The 23,057-nt window shown below is 29.7% G+C and overlaps 1 long non-coding RNA gene across 2 annotated transcripts in view; it reads left to right on the forward strand.

The window, feature by feature from the left end:
- LOC139487866 (uncharacterized) overlaps window positions 1–23,057 on the forward strand; it is a 61,704-nt gene that overhangs the window by 12,186 nt on the left and 26,461 nt on the right. The window contains exons 3-7 of one of the 2 annotated variants that reach the window (XR_011655891.1): window positions 1,478–1,622; window positions 6,861–7,017; window positions 9,770–9,840; window positions 19,477–19,684; window positions 20,929–20,968. This is a non-coding gene — a long non-coding RNA (uncharacterized lncRNA). Of the gene's footprint in view, window positions 1–1,477; window positions 1,623–6,860; window positions 7,018–9,769; window positions 9,841–19,476; window positions 19,685–20,928; window positions 22,608–23,057 lie in introns of those variants that run through there. The other variant, XR_011655892.1, reaches the window with a different exon arrangement.

The raw sequence follows: 23,057 nt of genomic DNA on the forward strand, positions 1-23,057 counted from the left end.
TGAAATTTTTCTCTACATTTCCTGAGGATATACAAACTAGTTCTTCCTAAAATTTTATATCATGATCTTCATGTTAGTATGCTTTTCTCAAGAACTACAATTCAACCTTTCTGAATATTTGGTATCACGCTTCATCTAAGCATGCTAAAGTGTATGATGCTTTTTCACATCCGTTGATGATGAACTTCCTGTTAAAAAGAATTTTTACCTGTAGATATTTTTACACATGGGTCATGCATGCATTTTAGTCACTTTTTTGTCAGGAAATGCATATCATGCATGAGCTTCCTGATATGAGGAATCAAACTTCATAGGAAAATTTGATACAGAGTGATGTGTTTTCAAGTGAAATGCTCATCAACTTCCTGTTTTCTGAATACTTATAGCAGTGAGTAACTTGAGTAAGCAGTAGCTCATAATACATCTTAATTACCCAATCAGATTTGTTAGGAAAGAATAAATATCCAATCATAAGAACTGTGCAAAAAGTTTCCTCAGGATGTACTTAATAAGTAATTTTACACGTTTATCACCTGACCAATATGAACATTTCATTGGATAAATTGGGCAAGAAATATTTGTATTTAATAAAAAGAAGCAATAATTATTAGTTACCATTAACCAGGATTGATTTTATAGATGTAATTTTTGAATATAGTGCTATGTAAGAAATGTAAGATAAACTATTTATCCTCTTTTGTCTAGATAAGACATTTTGTACAACTTTCAAATCAATAATTAGCATTTTCATAGTGAACCCTTATATGCATAATTTTTGTGTTATAGACTATATTTATCAAAATGTTTTGAAATGTTATTGTGGCATACCAAATTTGACTTGTATCAAATGATAAATTGCCATGAGCAACACAACAGAGGCCACTATTGTAGCAGGAACTGATCACTCTCCTGGAGCACCTGTTGTCATCACGATGCATGGAGGAGTTTATATTACTCCTTCTCTTTAGTTTGTGATTGTTGTTTGTATTTTGGCCATGCTGACGATGCTGTTGCCATTTTTTCTTTGACTTGTGATTTTGATTGGCTCCTTGGTGTTGTCTCCCCTTTTAAAACATTTAAGTAAAATATCATACATGTTCTTGATGTTGGAGGGGAAGTAATATAACACAATAAATATCATATAGATGTTGTCCAGTATTTTAAACAAAATAAGCAGTACTAAGATTTGGCAAACTATCAGTAATTTGGAGAAAATTGAAATTTGTAAAGCTGCTGACTTGTTTATCATATATGTTTCATATACAGTTTACTCATGAGAAAGTACAATAGTTTGGGTGTGAATGCATTACGTATGTCTAAAAACTTTTTGTGTGGGATAAATAATGATTTATGTGTACTATGGTTTACACTTTACAAGTTTGTATTTTCCTGTACAAAAAAATCACAAAATAGATGTATATAAATTGAAGAAAAGTTTATTTTAATTTAAATGATTATTAAAATTTTCTTCTTCCAGGAATACAAAAGTTAAACCTAGCTGAACAATGGCAGTAAGGGTGATTTGACAACACCTACAAACAGACAGATAATCCAAGTGATAATGTGGAATGTTATTGGTTGGGAAGAAGCCATGTTGAAGATTCTTGACAATCATAAAAATCGTAAGTAAATTATTTATTTACCCCTGCTGATGTTTGATGGAGAGAAATACTGCTATCTATTTTAATCCCAGAAGATAAGGGTCAGTATTGGTAGATTTAGTACAAGTTGATGAAAGTATCTTAAAATAATTTTGATGGCAAATCCATGTGATAACAAATTGATTTCCAAACAGGATGCTAGGAACCTATTAGAATTTTATGATTTAAGAGAGGTTATAGAAAGTACAAAATTGTTAGCAGATTAGTGTAAATTTAGAAACATTTCTAAGACTTCAATTTTTACAGACTGCTCAAATGAGAAAATTTAGAAACATGTTTATTTAAGATATTTTGTTACAATAAAATTTAAAGTTGAGTTCAGCAGATCTAAATCAAAAAAGAAGTCAATGGAAAGAACAAGCATAAATTTACATTCTTTTTTGTCTTGAATGCTTTATTTTTATCTGATGATGCCATTTCTATCAATCAAGGCATACTTTACAATAGTACATGTTGTCATAAAATGTCTTGAAAAGTTTTTCATTCTTAAAGGGACATTTCCACAATCAATGGTCCTTCAAGAACACTTGAATTATTATTAACAAGAATGTGTCCATAGTACATGGATGCCCCACTCCCACTATCATTTTCTATGTTCAGTGGACCGTGAAATTGGGGTCAAAACTTTAATTTGGAATTAAAATTAGAAAGATCATATCATAGGGAACATGTGTACTAAGTTTCAAGTTGATGTAACTTTAACTTCATCAAAAACTACCTTGACTAAAAACTTTAACCTGAACTTTGCACTATAATTTTCTATGTTCAGTGGACCATGAAATTGGGGTCAAAACTATAATTTGGCATTAAAATTAGAAAGATCATATCATGGGGAACATGTGTATTAAGTTTCAAGTTGATTGGACTTCAGCTTCATCAAAAACTACCTCGACCAAAAACTTTAACCGGACGGACGAACGGTGGCACAGACGGACGGACGGACGGAGGGACGAACAGAGGCACAGACCAGAAAACATAATGCCTCTCTACTATTGTAGGTGGGGCATAAAAAGTTGTAAAAATGTAGGAAAATTTGAATTTGTCCCAAAATTTCCTACTGGCTTGATTTTAGAAGAAACTGGCTGTATCATAAGTGCAAATCATTTCTATGCTAAACAACCTTTAAATTAAATGATAAGGACATTGGGTTTAGTATGCCGATCTTTGTAAAAAATAATAATCGAGCCTTTGATTTCATATAGTCAAAAATATTTTTTTTTGCATGTACTTTAAAGATCTGATGGTTATGAAGCCAGGAGTTCAATATCCTGCCATATGACATTTTCTGTACAATGGGGAGAAACAAATGTGCTAGGTGTATATTAACAAGTTAGGATCTCCACTAAGATAAAATGTTTGCTATGCTAATTGGCATTTTGAAATCACAGTTCAATCATTTCAGATTAAGATATAAATAATCCTAAGATGAGACACACCTACACTGTTAAAATGCTTAGCCAGTTAGTAATAAGTTCACTAAACCTCAAATACATACATAAAAGTTAACATATACCCCTACATCTTCTTTTATATATACATATAAAAGTAAAATCCAGACATGATTCTTTTTTTTATTATTTTCCACATGAGATTGACTGTATTTTACATCTTTTATCAACATTAGCCTTTAGCTGACCTTTATGTGAACCAAGGATAAGATGAGGACCTTTTTCTTGTTCAAATTGATGTAAAAAGTTACTGAAATAATCATTTCTTTATATCCTCCCTTGGACAAAGGACTTTCCGTGACATTTTTTGGGACAACATGTCTGATTTGATAGGGCATATTAAGAGGGAACTAAGATAAGTCAATTATATTTGGGAGGACAGGAGTAAACTTCCTAAATGAGAGTGTTGATGTTGTCCTGTTCATTTAATCGGTCAATTAGAATCATCAGATTACAGACAGGGTGAACAAAACCTTAAAGAGATGAATATGGAATAATTTTAGTAAAATTTGAACGTATTGGAGAACAAAACAAAAGTGGTTATTGAATTTTGATTTGAATGAAAGTGATAAAAGTGAAGGAAATTATATTCAGTAATGAGGTAAAGTTAATTCAAAACCATAACTATTTGGGAATTAATTAGACCTAAGTTTGTTATAGAGACACCCACCCCTGTCGATCTATAAATAGATTAATTCCCTATACATTAAGAGACAATAAACTCATACTTTTTATTTTCGGTATCAAGAATCGATACTATTTAGATCCATTTACAAGTTACTAGGTGGGAAAACATCAATATGGGAATCAGGGATGGTTTTATCACATAAAAATTTATTATTTTTGTTCTAAATTTTTTATATAAATTTTTCACAATTCGTGGAATTACAATAATTGGTCTGGACAAGGATTTAAATTGTATGAATAAAGGGATACTTCATATTTGTCACCTGGGAATAACTCTAATGAGATAACTATGTAAATTATTTTCGGACATTCTGGGAGATAATTGTCTTGTAAATTGTTTGACCCTTAGCCTCTAACACCAGTAGACTATGTGTGTGGCAACTGCAGTGTCTGGATCTGAGGCCAAGGCATACACAATTCTTTGGTTATCACACTATAGATTATAACAGTAGACACACTTGTGCTTCATTACTTTTAAAATGAATACGTTGAAATTTAATCTTGATAATTATCATTTAAAAATATTTTGAAGGCTTTTTGGCAATATTTCAGTATATATGTTCAAAGAAAATTATACATATTTCAGTTGTTCAAATATTTGATTTGTAAGAGAACTAAGCTCATAGTACAAGTTATGTATTGCCAGTTATTACTTGTCTTTTAAACAACAATTAAAAAAGAAGGGATTTCTTTAGTTTAGTATGACGTGTGGTTTATCATCATGTCCCAACTTATGCTGAGATGTCTAAGCAGTTATCCAGTTTTTACTGAATGAAAATGTGGTAGAAGTCACTGTTTTGAATTTTGAATAAATTTTGAAAGCTCCAAAAGCAGGAAACAATTTAGAGTTGATTTCTGTCTAATCTAACCATGTATCTTTGATAAATCGACATTAACTTTTCTACCTTGTTTGGACCTGCATTCCATCAAAACTTAGCTCTAGAATCTTGAAGAGTGAGATTGTACTGTTTAAGTTTTTTAAATATAGCTAAAAAAAAGTTAATTTTTACTGCTGGTTGGTTTATCTGTTCTTTTTCATATCTGAACAAAAAGTACTTTTTTGACACTCCACATTTTTTTGAGGACCAAGATTTAGTTAGTGCTGTGACAGAAATTTATCTATGAGAACATTCAAAGCATTGATAAGACAAGTGCAGGTTAATAATAATGATTTATATGCAGCTATAACAAGTAACAATTACATTACATACAATATCTTCTTATTGGAGTGAATTTAAAGTTTTGAAAAAGCATTGAATTAAATTGAAATTATAAATGCTAATTTAAAAGTTGAAGTTGTCCCACTGCTGGACAATTCCCAACAAAATTTAAGGATATTTTAGAGACCAGAATTTCTAAAAGCAAAAAATCATCAAAGAATGTTTACTCAAGCTAATGTTGAACATGACATTTTAAGTTGAAATATGGTGGTATTCACAAAGACATACTGCAGAGGGCCATCTTTATGTGACATTTAAGACAGAGATGAATTATTTTGAAAGATTTTGTTTCTGGACATCTTTGCCCAGACACAAAAGTTTTGTGATATAATTTACAATGAATTATGAAGCAATCGTCTGCATATTACTCAATTTTCTGCAGTAAATCATTGATTTTGTAAAGAGATGTTTGCCTTTCCTAGAAAAGAGAAGATTAGAATATGTAAATTTGTTGTGAGGATGCCAAGAGAACATATGATTATTAATTTGATAATGTGTAAGTGTAAAATGTAGGAGAATTTGAAAACTTTATCGGAACATCAATATTGTCTGTTATTTGTATCGGAGGATAAACATGATCATAATCTTGTTCTTATTTTATCCACAAAAAAAATCGAGAAGAAATATTGATTGTGTTAATGTTTTTATACACTGAAAGTGAATCTGATCTTTTATGTTTAAAAAGAAATTTGCTCGCTGTTTAACATTTTATTTCATCCTTAAGGCAGAGGAATCAATGATAAAATGTCACAAGTAAAAGTTATCTGTAAAAGACGAGAATGTCACAAGTAAAAATTATCTGTAAAGACTGGGAACATTTCTTGTATCCATATCTTGCTTTGTAGGAAATGTACTCTTAATCTGGTTGAAGATGAACAACATTTTATAACTAGTTGTCCAGCATACAAAATTGATAGGGAGATATTTTTCAAGGAGATAAACTGTATTTGTCCTAATTTTATACATCTTTCAAATGAGGCAAAATTTGTTTGGTTATTTACTAATGAAAATTTGTCTGTACTTAAATATTTAGGGAGCTACATTATTACATGTCTAGATGTTAGACGAAATGTTAATTAATGTATGTAATAACAATGATAATTGTAATGATTTTTTGGTTCTGATCCTGCATATGATTTTTATAGCATGAATATAATAACAACTGTCTGAACGTTTTTTTTAATGTTTCATTTTAGTTTATAAAAATGTTTTTCTGTTACAAATCATGATATATTGTTTTATGTGTACATGTTATGCTGCCCATCAAGGGCCCTTGATTGGAATAATAAATATTCTTATTCTTATTCCTATTCTGTATCAATCTATCAACTTTGAACATAAAAGTGTTTTTTGTTTTCCTGTTAATTACAGGTTAATGGTGAAATTTTAGATAAATATGTAAGCCATTTATAAGTTTTAAAAGTGTTTGTCAGATTATAAACACTGCAAACTTAAGAATAACCAGTTTTTTTTTAGAACTCTAGAAATTGATAATGTCTAGTGAAAGGTAGTTTGGTTCAATATCAACTTGACAGTTCACTGGACTAAATATTGTAAATGACTACTGATAGTCTGGTTAAGTCCCAAAGGGTTCAATAGCTGCTGAATTTGTACTCGACTTAATGTTCGATGAAAATCCGACAAAATCTAGAACAAAAGTCCAGTTGAACAGTCCTTGATTAAGAAAGATACAAAATTGTTTTATATGTTTTACTTTGAACTCAAAGTATTGGATATAATCTTAGTAGAAAAGTTTAAATCAATGAACGCTATCTTTTGTTTAGTACAAGTAAGCTAACATCTAAGCAGTTTTATCCTCAGTTCTTTCTTTATTTCTTTTGAAGGATGAGTTGAAGACTTGGAAGTTCAGTGTGCACACACACCTGTACCAAAACAGCTTATGTCTATATTAAGAGCAGTCAGAAGCAGAGAATATCTAAAGATAGCCAAAAGATGTTCTGAAAACATCAGACACTTGCAGTATTAAACCAATTGATCATGGTAGGCCTCTTCTATAGTTATAATGTTAACTAGGCATAACCTAGAAACCCAATTTTATCCAACAAAATATCTGGAATGAATTAGAGAAATTAGCACCCAAGAAAGCTGAAAATTAAGTGACGATGTAAGAAAAATGAAAAAAATTATCTTAAGGCACTGACAAAACTTAACTTTCTGAAGGCACTGTCTGTATAGAACATTCTATTTTTTTTGAAATTTTGAAATTTTGTTTTTGTATAAAAATTGTATGAGATTTAATAACATGTGTTGTTGCAATCATTAACCATGAGATTGGACTATACAAGTATGCTCAGTTTACACCTTTTAGGACGGTTTTTATTGAATTCCTAGTGATTCTTTCATTGATTAGAATATTTTGTTAAAATTAACATTTTTTGTTTCAATAGTAGGAGTTTCAAATAAATTTGTATATAGAATAACTGGGATGATAGACTTTACCTCAAAAGGGAGGTAACTTTTGGCCTACATATGCTTAAATTGAAATATTAAAGATAATAATTGAAATTCTTAGGTAAAATGTAAAACAGATATTGTATCTGGAATGGATTAGAACTATGATTGGTAGTGCCGAACACCTGGTTGTTAATCATCACCATTCATGCTATAGAGGCTAGATAATTGTGTAATGAATTGTCAACAATGAACGTACACATAACCTCTACAAATTACATTCTTATACATTCTCTTACATGTGTTAGCCTCATGCATTTTATTTATGTTTTTTTTTCATGGCCTTCTTATACTATTTAACAGAATCATACTTGCGCTGTACTTAATTTGTATTTGTAGTATAATATGTGTAGAGAATTTGATTACCAACTTTAAAATGAATCATTTTAGCTCACTTTGCCCATAATGTCAAGTGACCTTTTCTTATAACTTGGTGTCCGTTGTCTCTGTTGTTTTTGTCTGTTAACTTTTACAAAAACCTTCTTCTCTGAAACCACTGGCCAAAGTTTAACCAAACTTGGCTACAATCATTATTTGTTATCTAGTTTAACAAACGTGTCCAATGACCCTGCCTGGCAATCAACATGGCCAAAATGGCTAAAAATATATCAACATTTGCAAAATCATCAGTTATCATAATAAATGACAAATTTTACAAATTTGTGGCATTTTAAAAGTATATATTCATGTATGTGCAAAGGATATAATTTTGCTTGATGAATAGGAATATGGCCAACTGGATCCTTTTCTCTCTAAATACAGCTATCAACAACAAAAAAATGTACAATTTTCACAAGAGTTTTATATTCGTTAATTACATGATTGAGATTAAAGATTTAATTGTGATAGATTTGCTCATAAGGAAGTTCAGTATCAGGAACGATTATAACACGAAAATTAAAACACAGAAAAGACAAGGTCTTGGAATTCATGAAATTAAAACTCCATAAAAATTAAACCCTACAGTAATATCAAATCATCAAATATTTAACAGTGGAATTTGTTTTTAAATCTGGTTTTGATTATTATAATAAAAAAAATGTTTATAAAAGATACTTTTTCATAGTCCGTCAGAAGGGGATGATAAATGGCTGACCCGTGTTAAGAGAGAGCCATATCTCTTGCACGTTAAAGACACCTTTGTAGATCTTCAAAAAAGAGTAGGCTAATGCCGTTACAAGGCAGCACTCGCACCCGCAAAGTGGAAAGGGATTAATATAAGTTGCAAAACTTGTTTCCCAATTCACTATAAATAAATATGTTTAAACTAAACTAAACTTTTTCATTTTATTGTAAGATAATTTTATTTCCTTCTAAAAACAAAAGAATTCTGCAGTCAAAGTAAAAATAGGTCAGTGTATAGATTAAAATAGTGGAAATGAAATTATGATGTTTTGAATCTTATTATTTATTTATTAAGGTTAGATATAGAATATTAAATTAACTCAATTGATCTTCTTTCATAATGCAATAATCTGATTTATTATAAGAATATTTATCTTAACAAATATAAATATATGCAATAAAAACAGCTTGATCTCTCCCCACCCCCATACTGACCTAATTAGATTAAAGAGATTGGCATGGTTTCTTGAGAGAAATAAAAAAATAATTGGAATCGGTAGATAATATTGCTTAGAATTAAAGAGAGTAAAATAGAATATCCCCTACTTAATCTCCATTCTTCATTTAATACTCATAAAGATGAAAAAAGGTTGATTAGCCTGTATCCTGGTTAGTATTGTCTTGGAATCTAACCTTTATGTTATTACAGGAATGTCGATTACAAGAATCTGGTAACCCTAAGATATAAATAGGATTCCTACATCACATCCTCTGTGTAACAGATCAAACAGACAATTGTTATCATTCATGTCAATGAGATTAACAGTGGAATATTATATATTAAGGCATGTACATTTTTTATCAGTAAATAAGAATGTGTACAATAGATGTAAATGTATTGATCTGTTAAGAGTTGTCTTCCACGGCTTATAAACGGTTATAAACGGCCTACGGCTAATATCAGGTGAATGTTTGGAATACCTACACATCAAGATAGATATATACATTCCAGGTCATCTGTTGTACCGGGATCACCTAACGACAGGTGAAAAAATGACAGGTAAGCTAAGCTTAAATCTTATATACTTTACCTATCAAATTTTATATATTTGATAAAAAGTTTATACTACTTTTTAAAATGTTGATTTTATACCTATGTTTAATTGTCCAAAAATATGTCAAATATTTGTATGGCAATATTTGTTTTATTTTATAGGTCTAGATATATCTACATTTAGAGTTCTGGAGTTCTGTATGGAAGGAAGGTTCACCTGTACAAGTATATAGGTAGATATATTTCATTGATGACTTTGTAAAGAATTTTTATCTAAGAACAGTTCATTTACTTTTAAAATTTGCAACTAGGCATGTTTTATAAAAGTTAAAACTAGGTAATAAAAAAAATATGTAGGTGTGTTAAAAGTAGGTCAGGAATGGGCTATTTTGTCATTAATTTTTTATCCTTGAGGTAACTTAACAGTAATTGTAGAAGGAAATAGGGAGAACATATGTCAAAATATGTAAGTATTCAGAACAAGTCAACGATTGGTTGTTTTCACAATTGATATATAAAATTCTTAAAAATAGTAAGAAATTATTAAACATTTTTTTTAAAAGAAGACAGTATTTTCTGAGTGAATTGCTTATTTAATTTTAACCATCATCAATACAATTTAGACAGTCAAATCAAATTTGAGTAAATCGGGAAGCACTAAGAAACAAAAATAGACTAAAAAGAACAATCAAAGTCGTTTAAGGTCACCTTTGCACAGTGCAGATTGATTGAGCTTTGTTATAATTTTTTCTTTTCCAATAAAAGAAAGTTAATTGATTGTAGTCACTAAAATTTCTACAGAATATAACTCCCTTTTAATTGATAAACTTAAAGTGCTTTTGACTTGTCCTGTAATGAGTCCAAAAGTAAAAGAAATTAATATATGCTTATTTGAGAAAAAAAGGCGGTATGCAGACAAACATTTGGTAGAAATCATTTACATCTAACATTAACCCAATTATGTATGAATTTAAAAGTAGTACACCCAGTAGGATAAATATAGTACTGATTGCTCTTACAAACAAGATGATTAGGTCTACTTAGCAATGGAGAAAGCTAAGAGATAACTAATTACATTTAATGCAATTAAATAAGTTGTAAATGTTTATAGTAATGGTAGTACTATCTATTATTCAATATCTTGCTATCTGATCTGTGTGTGGTATTGATCTATTGTGCACCATGCACATTGTGTATTGATGTTTGAAATGCCAGTTATCTTTTATTTAATGTGGAGCTACATTGATATTTATTAATAGGGAGAATAAGCTCTATAATAAATCCTCTTATGTCTGCTTAAGTCAGTAAAAACAGTTGTAAAAGGTTAATTGTCCATTGAGTATCGTAAAAATGTCTTCCTTGGGAACTGTAATCTATATAGTAATCAAAATTCCTTATTTGATCATTCAGCAAAATTGTTTGTTGGTAAAGTGTGCTTATCATGCAATGTTCTGTACAAGTACATTCTGATATGGTATGCTTATTTCCACAATATTCTGTTAGAAGTGGTACTGATATCTTATTTTTTGTGTATCTGTACTGTAGTATATGATAAGACAAACAGTTAAACCATAGCTTTGTTTGTGACATAAACAAATAGTTTGCACTTTTTTATTTTGATTTGTGACATTAAGAAGAGATACCATTTTACAGAAGTGTTATTTCATCTGTTTATTGTCCAAAATTCTAATTTGTTTACCACAAATATTTCTTGTGAATAGTTTTATCTTTTCAGTTAAAAGGAAATAACCATGAAATGAATAAGTTTTATTTGTACTTGTGACAAAACAGGATATAAACACTTCGTAGGGCTAATGGTTTTACTTGTTTGTAAGCTTTGTACAAATATATTTTAAGATAGACACAATGGATGTTTATTTCATTGTAGAAATACAGTTTTTTTTTCTTATCTGAGCAAAAATTTACTTATAGTATTTTTCAAGTATATTTTATGATGGGAATTGTATGAGGGGAATTGGCTTGAAACAACTTGACAACGACATCCTATCAGAAAATTTTAAATAAAAGTTTTAAGTTGTGGCTTTAAATATTTGTTAAATTAAGATCAGTCTTATAACCATAAAAGATATAAATTCTCTGTAGCCCCTACCTGGTACATGTACTCAAAAGTATCATTTTAAATAGTGACTTGTGATAAAAATAATGGAGACCAGACAAAATGTAAAGTTGAATTTCCTACATCCCTACCTACCTTCAATTCTTATACTTATCCTTACATATCTTATGGACGTTTTTTGGTTAAGCAACGTTAAAAGTCCAGACATTTTTCAGTGCCATTAAAAACCAAAACATTTCCCTATATAATCTCTACAAACTATTTAAGTTATGAATATTTACCTACATTTTTCTGCCGAGAGGGTTGCATTGAGTATACTTTATGATACATTTTTTTGCCTGATGTAAAGTATGCTGTATGCTGTCATTCCTGGGTCATCTTTTCCCCTTAGAATTACCTTTCAGAGAAGATGTCATTCAACTTTGATTCCTTCTATGTATGTTTGTACTATCTAATGTCTAAAAAAAACTTTCTGCCTATTCATAGTTACACCAAAACAAATAAATATAGATACTTGCAAGTATTTTTATGTATAATTAACCTATAGAACACTGATAGAACACTCAAGAATATTTGTGGTACGGTACCAGAATCTTAATAGCCACATAGCTGATTCTATTTGTATTTCTAGACAGTAGGTGTTCATTATATTTTCATTAGAAGGCGTAGATTTATCAAGAATAAACCTTTCAGTTCTTTTTCAGGCAAAATGACTTTTTAATTTCACTTAATTAGACCAAAGTCCACAAAAATGTCTTTAACCAACCCTGTATCAACCTTAAATATGAATATTTTGACTAAACCTTAGACTAGTATGTCCTTTAATTTCATCCTAGCCTTACAGTCATTTTTGAATAAATTTTTTCATGGTTTCACCTGTTTACTTTTGACATGACTTGTTTGTAACATTTGTTCATTGTTAGACACATGAAAGATATTTTTAATTCTACTTATATTAACAGAGAAACCACAGAATGTATATGTAGTGGCCTCAAGCAGTTATAAAATTATCTATACCATCCCATTAAGACAATCTAAACTGAGAAATACTTTCCATATATATAAACTTATAAATCTATTTCATGCTGTTTATATGACTTATGTTCTTTATATAAGTCTCAAATGGTGTCACTGTAACGACTGGGCAAAGACTAGGAATAATTACCATTATAAAATGGTTCTCAACCTACAAGAATATTCCAACCTTGTAGGGAAGTTATATATAAACGGAATATTATTTTAATGAAATAGATGTTGGGTAATATTTAATCTGATATATCAGCTATTGGAAGAGTTTTCTCTTGTTATGTCACATTTATTTAGTCAATTATTAGGGGCTTTGAAAGCTAATGGGTATTTAATGTTATTGATAAGGTTATAATAATGCTCAAAGTATTTCAGTAATTTACAATAAAGAGTTGAGACAGAATGAAAAAAAGTTTCTTTCTGCTGTTAAATTGTCACTTTGTTTGGTAACTGATGCATTTGAGAATTATTTGGGCTCTGGTTTGGGAAGTGATGCATTTGAGAATTATTTGGGCTCTGGTTTGGGAAGTGATGCATTTGAGAATTATTTGGGCTCTGGTTTGGGAAGTGATGCATTTGAGAATTATTTGGGCTTTGGTTTGGGTAGTGATGCATTTGAGAATTATTTGGGCTTTGGTTTGGGTAGTGATGCATTTGAGAATTATTTGGGCTTTGGTTTGGGTAGTGATGCATTTGAGAATTATTTGGGCTTTGGTTTGGGTAGTGATGCATTTGAGAATTATTTGGGCTTTGGTTTGGGTAGTGATGCATTTGAGAATTATTTAGGCTATGGTTTGGTTAAAGATGCATTTGAGACTTATTTGGGCACATGTTTTATACCTGGTGTTCTTAAGAATTATTTGGACTGGTTTGGTAATCTATATAGATGCATTTGAGAATTTTTTGATCTCTGGTTTGGGAACAGATGTACTTGATAGTTATTTTGGCACATTTTTTTGGTCCTATGAATAAGGTTCTGCTATATGATTAGATATAGCTAAACTAAACTAAACAGAAATGTGTACAGTTGACACCTATTGATTCTTTGGCTTGGCTCATAGTTAGAAATGGACATAGACTTGTTGTCTAACTTATCATATGACTGTATTATTGGACACTTTTTTAACGCCTACCTTGTCACGATATATTCATAGGTAAAGTTAGATTGAAACATCTGTTGCTAATAGACATTTATTCATGTACAATGATTGAAAACAATAATCGGTGAATGTATGTAATAATGATGGCTTATTCTCATCGATTTTTCTGTCCAAAAAAAAAAGGGAGATGTGTACATGTTTGAAAAAAAGTTCACGCCTATTACAATAAAGTATGTAAGAATGTAACAAGAATGTATGTAATGATAACATTTGTATGGATGAAAGTTTATCCTACAGGGAATAATGATAAGGTCATTGACATGACTTAACTTTTGGTTTCTCAAAGGTAGAAAAATGTCAGGTATGGCCAGGTTAAATTATATTTACTTTACGAATCTAGAGATCAATTTTAATCATTAATTCTCATGGAAGAATTTAAATCTAAAGGGAATATATGAATATTGTATTCATATCTAAATATTATTACTAAATCCATTGATAAAATAACTAATTGAATAAAATTAGCTAAATTTGATATCGATTTTTTGTGTCAATAATGTTGATTCTTTTAATTATTGCAAACAAATCTTTATGACCAAGTATTTATAAAATATTTTAACTTTGAGAAGCTCTTAGGTAAGTGGAATTTTAGATGGTGTAAATTAAATTTGATGATTTTGCATTATATCAATTTAAAAATTCACAGACCTTTTAGTATGAAATGTACATATTAAATTTTAAAACTTAATTTAAACATTCTATAATTTATTTCCTATCCGCTAAAACTTATTGAAATATTTAAACATTCTATAATTTATTTCCTATCCGCTAAAACTTATTGAAATAAATTTTGAGTGTAGACTTTAACACAGATGAAGTAGTTGGCAACCAATGTATTGTAGACTGTTTGATGATTTGATTTATTTCATGTTGAAGTTTAATATAAAACATCCTCTGATTATATAATTAAGGTTAATTATCAGGTGAGAAATACATGTACCTGCTGATACCTTCGTACTTCAGAGTCAGCAGTGTACTTATAACTTCTATCTTAAGTTTATTACCAGAAAGATGTATGTTTACCAATAATATCAAACTGTTTCACAGATAACATCGTGCTTTAAATAAATCAGACATCAGTCAAAGCTCCCCCTTTTCCCGTGTATTAACCCCAGATTATCTGGAAATGAAGATTCAGTACATTTTTGTATTAATTCTTATGTTTATCCCCTTCAACTCCAACATCACTATTTGTCTGTTTTTGGGGGGATAAAAAGTTTTAGCTTAAATTTTTCCTTTGGCCTGGGAACAGTAGATCTATATATGTTCCTGCTTTAACCATTTAGTTGTTAGGCTTTATTCAACAAATTTCTTTTCCTGAAATTGCTAAAAATTTAATTCCAAAATATTTTTTTCTGTGACTTTTTAAATAGCCCTGTTGTTAGAAAAAAAAATGTACCGACTTTCTTTTAGCTTATATTTTTAGGCTGTGAATAATAACCCAGTTTTTGACACATTATTGATATCTTTTGCTTATTAGAACATTTGTTTTCTAGGGCAGTATTATAATATTACTTTCATTTCTATATAATATATAACCATGTGTTCCCTGGTGTATGTTACAATACATCATCTGTCTTTTATTCAGCTCAAAGGATGTTAGCTTCATATGACATATTATAAAAATATATTGGTTTGTAGTGCTACATGAAATATGAAGAAGTTGTCATATACAAATATAACGTTGTTAATGGATCCTTTCATTTCAATATATAATACATGTACTTTGGTCCTAAATATGCATGAAAATATTTGCTATTGTACATTTTATAACATTAGATTTTTGGTAAAAATAATCAGTTTCTGAGCTATTAAAAAAAGTGACTGATACAATATTTAAATCGAAATTTTGCCCTTTGTGGCTCTTAAAAATAAAATATTCTTCTTCAATAAACTGAACTTTAAAGAATCATTAAAGGGAGATAACTGTAATTATTTTTACTTGTTTCACATTCGATATTTCAGGGCCTTTTATAGCTTACTATGAAGAATGATTTATTTTATGGTTGAAAGGTGTAAGGTGACATATGGTTGATACATTGTATATATGTCAATTGGTCTCTGGTATAGACACGGTATGAACACGTTTGAAGAAATTTTGCAAGAGTTCCAACTTGTGGAAAGCATTAATTTATATAACTTACAGTTGGCCTAATTCATAAAATCCCAAGTGGGGTTCAGGTTGAAAATTTTATAAAGGTTTTGGACAAAAACATGATTTTTATGAACACAAAAATATATGCAAAAAAAGTCTATGAATAAATCAAGCCATATTGAAAAAAAAATATCAATGAAAAATTTCTTTGCCCTAATTTCCCCAGACTTCTTAATGCAAGCTGTTTCGTAAAGAATTTATAACATTAACATGTACTTTTACATTTGTATATTAAACTGAATGAATTATTGTGACATTATCCAGAAAGTGAATCAGTAACTATTGTTGCATATAAAAGCTGATCAAAATTCACGTCATGTCCACAGAAAAGAGTTTGTGGAATTTGGTCCGTGTTTTAGTATAGCCTTTTAACTTACAGACAGAAAAATCATGAAGGTGTTGTTGTACACATAAACATCTAAAAAGTAGTCATATGGTTATAATGTACAGATTAAACTGTAATAGATTGGTAGGTTTTACCCAATTGTTACCACCCCCTCTCTGGCAGGGATCCAGATCGATGATGAAGTTACACTTGGAACCAGTCCATATTGTTCTTTCTGTATTGTTATACTACACATTGGTATTATGCAATAATGAATTGTCTGGTATGAATATTTTAACAATTTCCATGGATATATAGGATAAAACACAGGAATGCAATGCATGCTTTATTGGTATGCCATTGTCTAATAATAGATAGATTAGGTGTAAAACAATAAATACTACTAGACTGTTATACTAGTAGGAATTTAGGATGAGACATTTTAAAAGACATTTGAAGGGCACTTTGTACAACGTTTGTAGTTTCTATTAACACATTTCATATCCTACACCAAGTTCTCTTAAATCTTGGAATTGTTTCGGAACTTAAGGTTTAAGTGTTTTTGCTAGTTTTCAGTCACAAGATATGAAAAACATCAAATGAAATTGTTGCGGTTTGTTTAAAAAATATTCTGGGGGTCCTACATACATGTAAAATTTGAAATCTTGTTCCTTGACTTAACCATTGACTCTTTTTATCTTATAGTCAATTGGACTTAACATGACATCATTATCATTGTAAGTCTTCTTCTGTTGTACTTGGAATGCCTCTGTTGAAGACAGAAAAGGTCCATGAAGAAAATCTTGACTGTTTGATTATTATATGTAAATGAAAAAATGAACACATATTTACATAATTAATTGTAATAGACTTTTTGCTACTATCTGCCATATTTACCTCCAGAATGGGTTTGAATTAATGTTTAGAATTTAACTACAATGAATCCTTTAGGTGTCAGACCACCAATTACTCCCTCCAATTTAGAACGTATGTAAAAGTAGTCCTACTCTAACACAAAATAGTGCTTTTGATGTCATTGTTTACCTAAACTAACCCACAAATTTGCAGAAATGAAACTTTTGGTGAAAGGGAAATATATTTAGACCATTTTGAGCCAAAATTCACTTGTCTATGAGTTTGCATTAAAAATTCAGGATTAATGCGCTACATAGTACACTAATTTAAGATTTCCAGAAAACCGGGAGTTATTTTGGTAGTACCTGTCTTTTCAAGATCAGAAATTTGTTGCAAGACTTTAAACATTGGTTGAAAATTGGCATGTAGAAAGGTGACACATGTACAATTCAGGATATACCTGGTTTCCTTGAAGTTAAACTTAAGGTAAAATATTTAGAAAGCTGTGAAAATTGCAAAATTTGGTTGAACAGATAGGGATTTTTAATTGGTGGTCTGACACCTTTAAGGAACGATTTTTTGCATAGGTTGCTTTGAATAGTTATGAATTTATTCTTTAGGTTGTAAAAATTATAGGTCTTCCTTTATTTTGAATCTATGTTATGGAAAAAAAATATCTAGATAGGGGATTATAGTCTAACCTTTATCTAAAGTATAACCTTTGAGTACAGGAAAAATAAAAGTTCAAGTGAAGGTCAAATGCATTAACCTTTACCCTATGTGCACTCAATGTTATATTAAGCATTTATTGATAATTAGTTATTATTTGCTAATTCATGTCATATTTCCAGTTGATAAATCAAGATATTATTGAACTATGGTTTTGACTCCAGAAGGCAATGTTGACCTCACATGAATGTTACAATTCGTATTAGGTCCTTTCTGTTTCTCTGTATTTGTACACCTCTGGCCTGGTTATTGCTTTGAATGTTCCTAATGAAGGTCAATTCTATGAATGACTGATGCAGGACATTCATTAAATGCTATTTTCTAATAGAGGGCAATAAAGAAAGAAAAATTGTTATCTATATTTCAATGAAATTTTGTAAAGATGATCTTAATTGTTATCAAAACTTAAAGATTTAAAGTGTCTTATAGACCAATTTAAAAAGTCTAAGAATAAAGCAAATTATTACATACACAGTTATTATCCTGTAAGTGCCATTCAAAGCTGTTAATTTCCCCCCCCCCCCCCCCCCCCCACATAATGTAACATGTTTTTAACAATGGCTCATATGATACAAACTTATTTATTAAAGCAAATTGTTTTTTGCCCACATTGCTTAAAATGACAATCATTAAAAGTCTCCTACAACAAGATAATGATTTGTGTTAAATTTCCCATATAACAAGCTCTACTTGAATGTTTCCATCAAGAAAATCAATGCTCCATATTTGTCGGTGTGGGAGGCATAAAAAAGTTTACTGCCATTGTTAAGATATGTTTTAGTACAGTTGTAATGATTATTACATAAAATATTAAATAAACAATTAATACATTCAAAAAATATGCACTACTGATTTAACTGACAAGTAAATGAAATTGCTTGAGATATTTTATCCAAAAACAATAAATTTATGAAGTATTGCAATTAACTGTTAATGCAAAGATGTGACAGATTGAATATAAATATTGAAAATGGTATTATGAAAAATGATTTTTATTTTATCCATTGCTTCACCATCACAGAATAGTAAGAGCAGGCTTCTATTTATTTTTCTACTTCTTTATCCAATAGTTTTTTGTTGATTATATATATCATGTTCAAGAGTATTATAACCTTTTTTATATTGATAAATTTCCTTTGCCTTTGTATGCTTACAGCAAGATACATTTACTTTAATGTAACAGTCATTTTTTATTTGCACTTAGAGAAGAAACAAAGAGATTGGGGGGTAAAGTACAGTATAAGTTTTCTATCTCTTAAGGTATCGTATGTATGTATGTATGTACGAAGATCCCTCCATGAACGGAGCACCCCTCGATTGCTGCGAGGGTACAGTGGAATCAGTGTACACTCCCTGTCAAGATTAATGGAGATGTGTCATTAACTTATATACAACCCACCACCAGGACAAACCCCAACCCAACACAGAGGGAGTGTTAGGAGACACAGGGAAGTCTGTTATTATTATATACCAACCTTATGTTGTTACGATTTGAATACAATTTCTAATTGTTCTTATAGTTTTTGCTTCTTATACTTTCAGAATATACAGAATAATCACAGATATTGACTTAAAAAGGACACACATTTTATTGACCAGAGAGAGGAAGCACAGTGTTTGAAGAGAAATGAAGCACATTGCTATTGACGGGGAGAGAAGAAGTACAGAGATGTTGAAGAGAAATGAAGCACATTGCTGTTGACGGGAGAGAAGAAGCCCAGAATTGTTGAAGAGAAAATACCAACAGATTGTAGGTTAATATAGTTTCTGTTCAGCTTCTGTCATGCAATCCACTATTTATGGTCATGAAATATTAATACTAATTTCTGATAAAACAGCTAACCACTTGTAAATCTCCAAATGGAAAATCTTTGATGCACAAAATTGTATGATGTAATAACGTACTATAAAACACAATGCCTTCATTTATTTTGCAAGCTTCACTTTTAGTACACAAATAAATTGATCAGTTGTATGGATTTTCAATAATACATGAAAGCATGCTATTCTGTGTGATATAAAATTGTTAGAAGAGAATTAGCAGGTTTTAGACCATACAATTTATTGCATTCATCTGAAAAAAAGGCTGAATGAGGGAAATCTACAGCAATGATGCAGCAATTTGCCAACCCACTTACATTGTATTAAAATATGACATGACCATATATTCTTAAAAGATGAACAAACTCCAAGGTCTAAATAGCTTGGAAAATCTATTAAAGTGTGAGAAAATGTTACTGGACAACCTAGCATTTGACAACTTGACAAAATTGTCAGTTGACCAAAAAAACATATTGAGATGGCAACAATTACAGATAAAATTAAGACTTTGGACTGACCCATTTGGTTTGGTTAACTGAACAAATTTAGACTTTTGATTGGCAGGTGTAGTTTGGTCATGTTAATTTATTGGGTGTGTAATCTTTCCTCTGCATTGAATGGCATTTAAGAACTTAACTACAAAATGTAAAATTAAACTGCAATACTATATTTAAAACCTAGTCAGTAGAAAGATCTTAAACTTGTATGGTCTGTTGATGCAAATACCATATATAACCTCATGGAAATACCCTTTTTATTGAAATTTTATTTTTAAGTAGAATCAAACATCAAAAGTCTATATTTATATTAAATAAATTCTTGACCAATATGTTTTATAGAAATCCTTGACTATTATAGATATAAGATCAAACTGTGAATTGTAACTTAATGAATATATTGAAAATAGATTCTCAAGAGTTATTTATGCAAGCAATATTCCTTTATCATGTACAGAACCTTGTCAAAGTTTTTGTACACTATATTTGATGTACTCTATGATAATGGTTTTACTGTAGTTTGTGTGTTTACGATATATAAATAAATAAAACAAATCATATATAGCATCTCAAACTGAATTGCGACTTATTTTTTGTGTCTTTCAACATTATACCAATGATGTTTCCTTGTTTGTTTGTAATGACATGTTGTTCTAATCCATCATGTTTTTTGTAGGTCAGGCATGTAGCAGACAATTTACAGATATATAATAAATGTAGGTATTTAGATCACATTCCAATATTAGCATGTTTTACTCCCATGTTTAATGTTTTTAAAAACCATTAATATCATAAAATTGTCATAAAATGGAATTTTGAAGATATATTGACAAGGAAAAAGTTTAAACCTTATATAAGTGTTGTAAAGGAGGATAGGTATGCAATTAAAATTTTAGTTATTTGAGAAAATGAGGTTGGCCTTTAGATTGGAAATGTGTTACTGAGCAACAGTGAAAACAAAATGAAAATTGTGAATGTTTTGGGGATATAAAATTAGGTGCTTGTGTATGACCTTTAGAATTGAAAAAAAAATAATTCTATTTATGTACTATGTGCTGCTTCTTCAATAAGCATACCACATTTATAAGTATAATAAATACTGGTTAGTTTGGAGTCAGAATAAGTGTCCACGTAGATTGACAGATCTTCCAGAACAATCAGTCTAGATATTATATTAAGTATAGGAATTTAGAAGTAGGAAATCCAATTCCATTTTTTCTTTCTTCTAAATGTAGAAAATTCTATTCCAGCATTTCCACTATTTAACTTAGCATATAAGGGGAGATAACTCAATTTGATTGAAATACTCTGTAATTTTACCCTTTTTTGTTATGGAGCAAGAAAACAATCACATTGACCTGAATTTTAATTTTAGTTTTAAATATTTCTTTCATTCTAAAATTGTATTGTTCAAGTTTCTTTTTATATACTGTAAAGTGATTTCCATAAACAATCTACACAAAATCTGGCAGTCTTGTGGTGCCTGAAGCTTGAAAAATACCTTCATAACCAATAATGTTAAATATAATAATATAAACTACTCTTTTGCTAAGTATGAGAAAATTCCATCATTTTTGATTTATAGTCAATCTACCTAAACTCATTTTGGTAGTGTTCATCATAAGTTTAGAGGAAGGCTCAAAGAAAGGCAAACTATAAATAATGACGAAAATAAGCATGACTTGTGAGAAATAAAGGCACAATCCTATTACTATTAAAGTGAAGGTTTAAGATATTATGAAAAAATGCTAAATAGACAGGTCTATTGCTGCAAGATGATAAGAGTTATCTCCCATCTGTAAATCATTTTATTAATTTATGAATTGAGTTACTCCACTTTTACAATGTTTATTTAGAATTTATGAAATTGTGTTATTGATTATAATTGTAACATTGGCATTGAAGGCAGAATTACATAAATAATTTTTTTTTAAACTTCTTTTATAAATTAAGTTGGAATTATAAATGAGCAAATAAAATGAAATTTAGAAATGGTCTTAGTGTGTGACTTCACTGTTGATATATGGCATAAGGGAGATAATTCAACTTTGATTTCAGTTAACCACCTAAAAAATTATCATAATATTTTTCACATTCTTAGTTCAAATACTGAGCATTTGTAAGGCAATAGAAACATCATTTGTAAAGTTCAAGTTTTTCTTTGCTCCCGAACATGTATGAACCAATACAGTAAAGAACCTAGTTATTCAGTAAAGTGTTCTGGGATGGTGAAGGATGTATGTTCTTAATCATAGATCATGTGGGTTTTTTTTCTGGTTAGTTTTCAATTTACTATGCTTTGTTTCCCATAAGCTAAGGCAAACCTGCTTGCACATCAAATAAAAAAAAAGAAAATCTAATGTGAAAATGGTTTAAATAATTTCTTAACAAAATCTAAAGAGATGAGAGGGTGAGCTAGTCAAACTTATTATAAAAATAAAATTTGGTGGTATAATTCATTTTTCAAATCCATCTTCCTTAATTTAAGATAGTTTGATTAGTAATATGTTAATACATAACAAAATTAATGGAATGTGAGAAATTTTCTTAGTGTGTGACTTCACTGCAGATATGTAGCATAAGGGAGATAATCCATCTTGGATTTCATTTAACCACAAACAAACAAAAAAACCAACATTTTATTTATCTGAATTGAGTTACTCCCCTTTCACTATGTTTATTATAAAAATTTTCATGAAATGAATATGAGATTCTGCTTTTGTTATGTATTTCAACATTTGCCTTACATGTTTTGTTCAAATACTGAGCATTTTCATAATTTGTAAGGCAATAGAAAAATCATTT

This window comes from Mytilus edulis, chromosome 9 (assembly GCF_963676685.1).
Source record: "Mytilus edulis chromosome 9, xbMytEdul2.2, whole genome shotgun sequence".
Taxonomy (NCBI): Eukaryota; Metazoa; Mollusca; class Bivalvia; order Mytilida; family Mytilidae; genus Mytilus; species Mytilus edulis.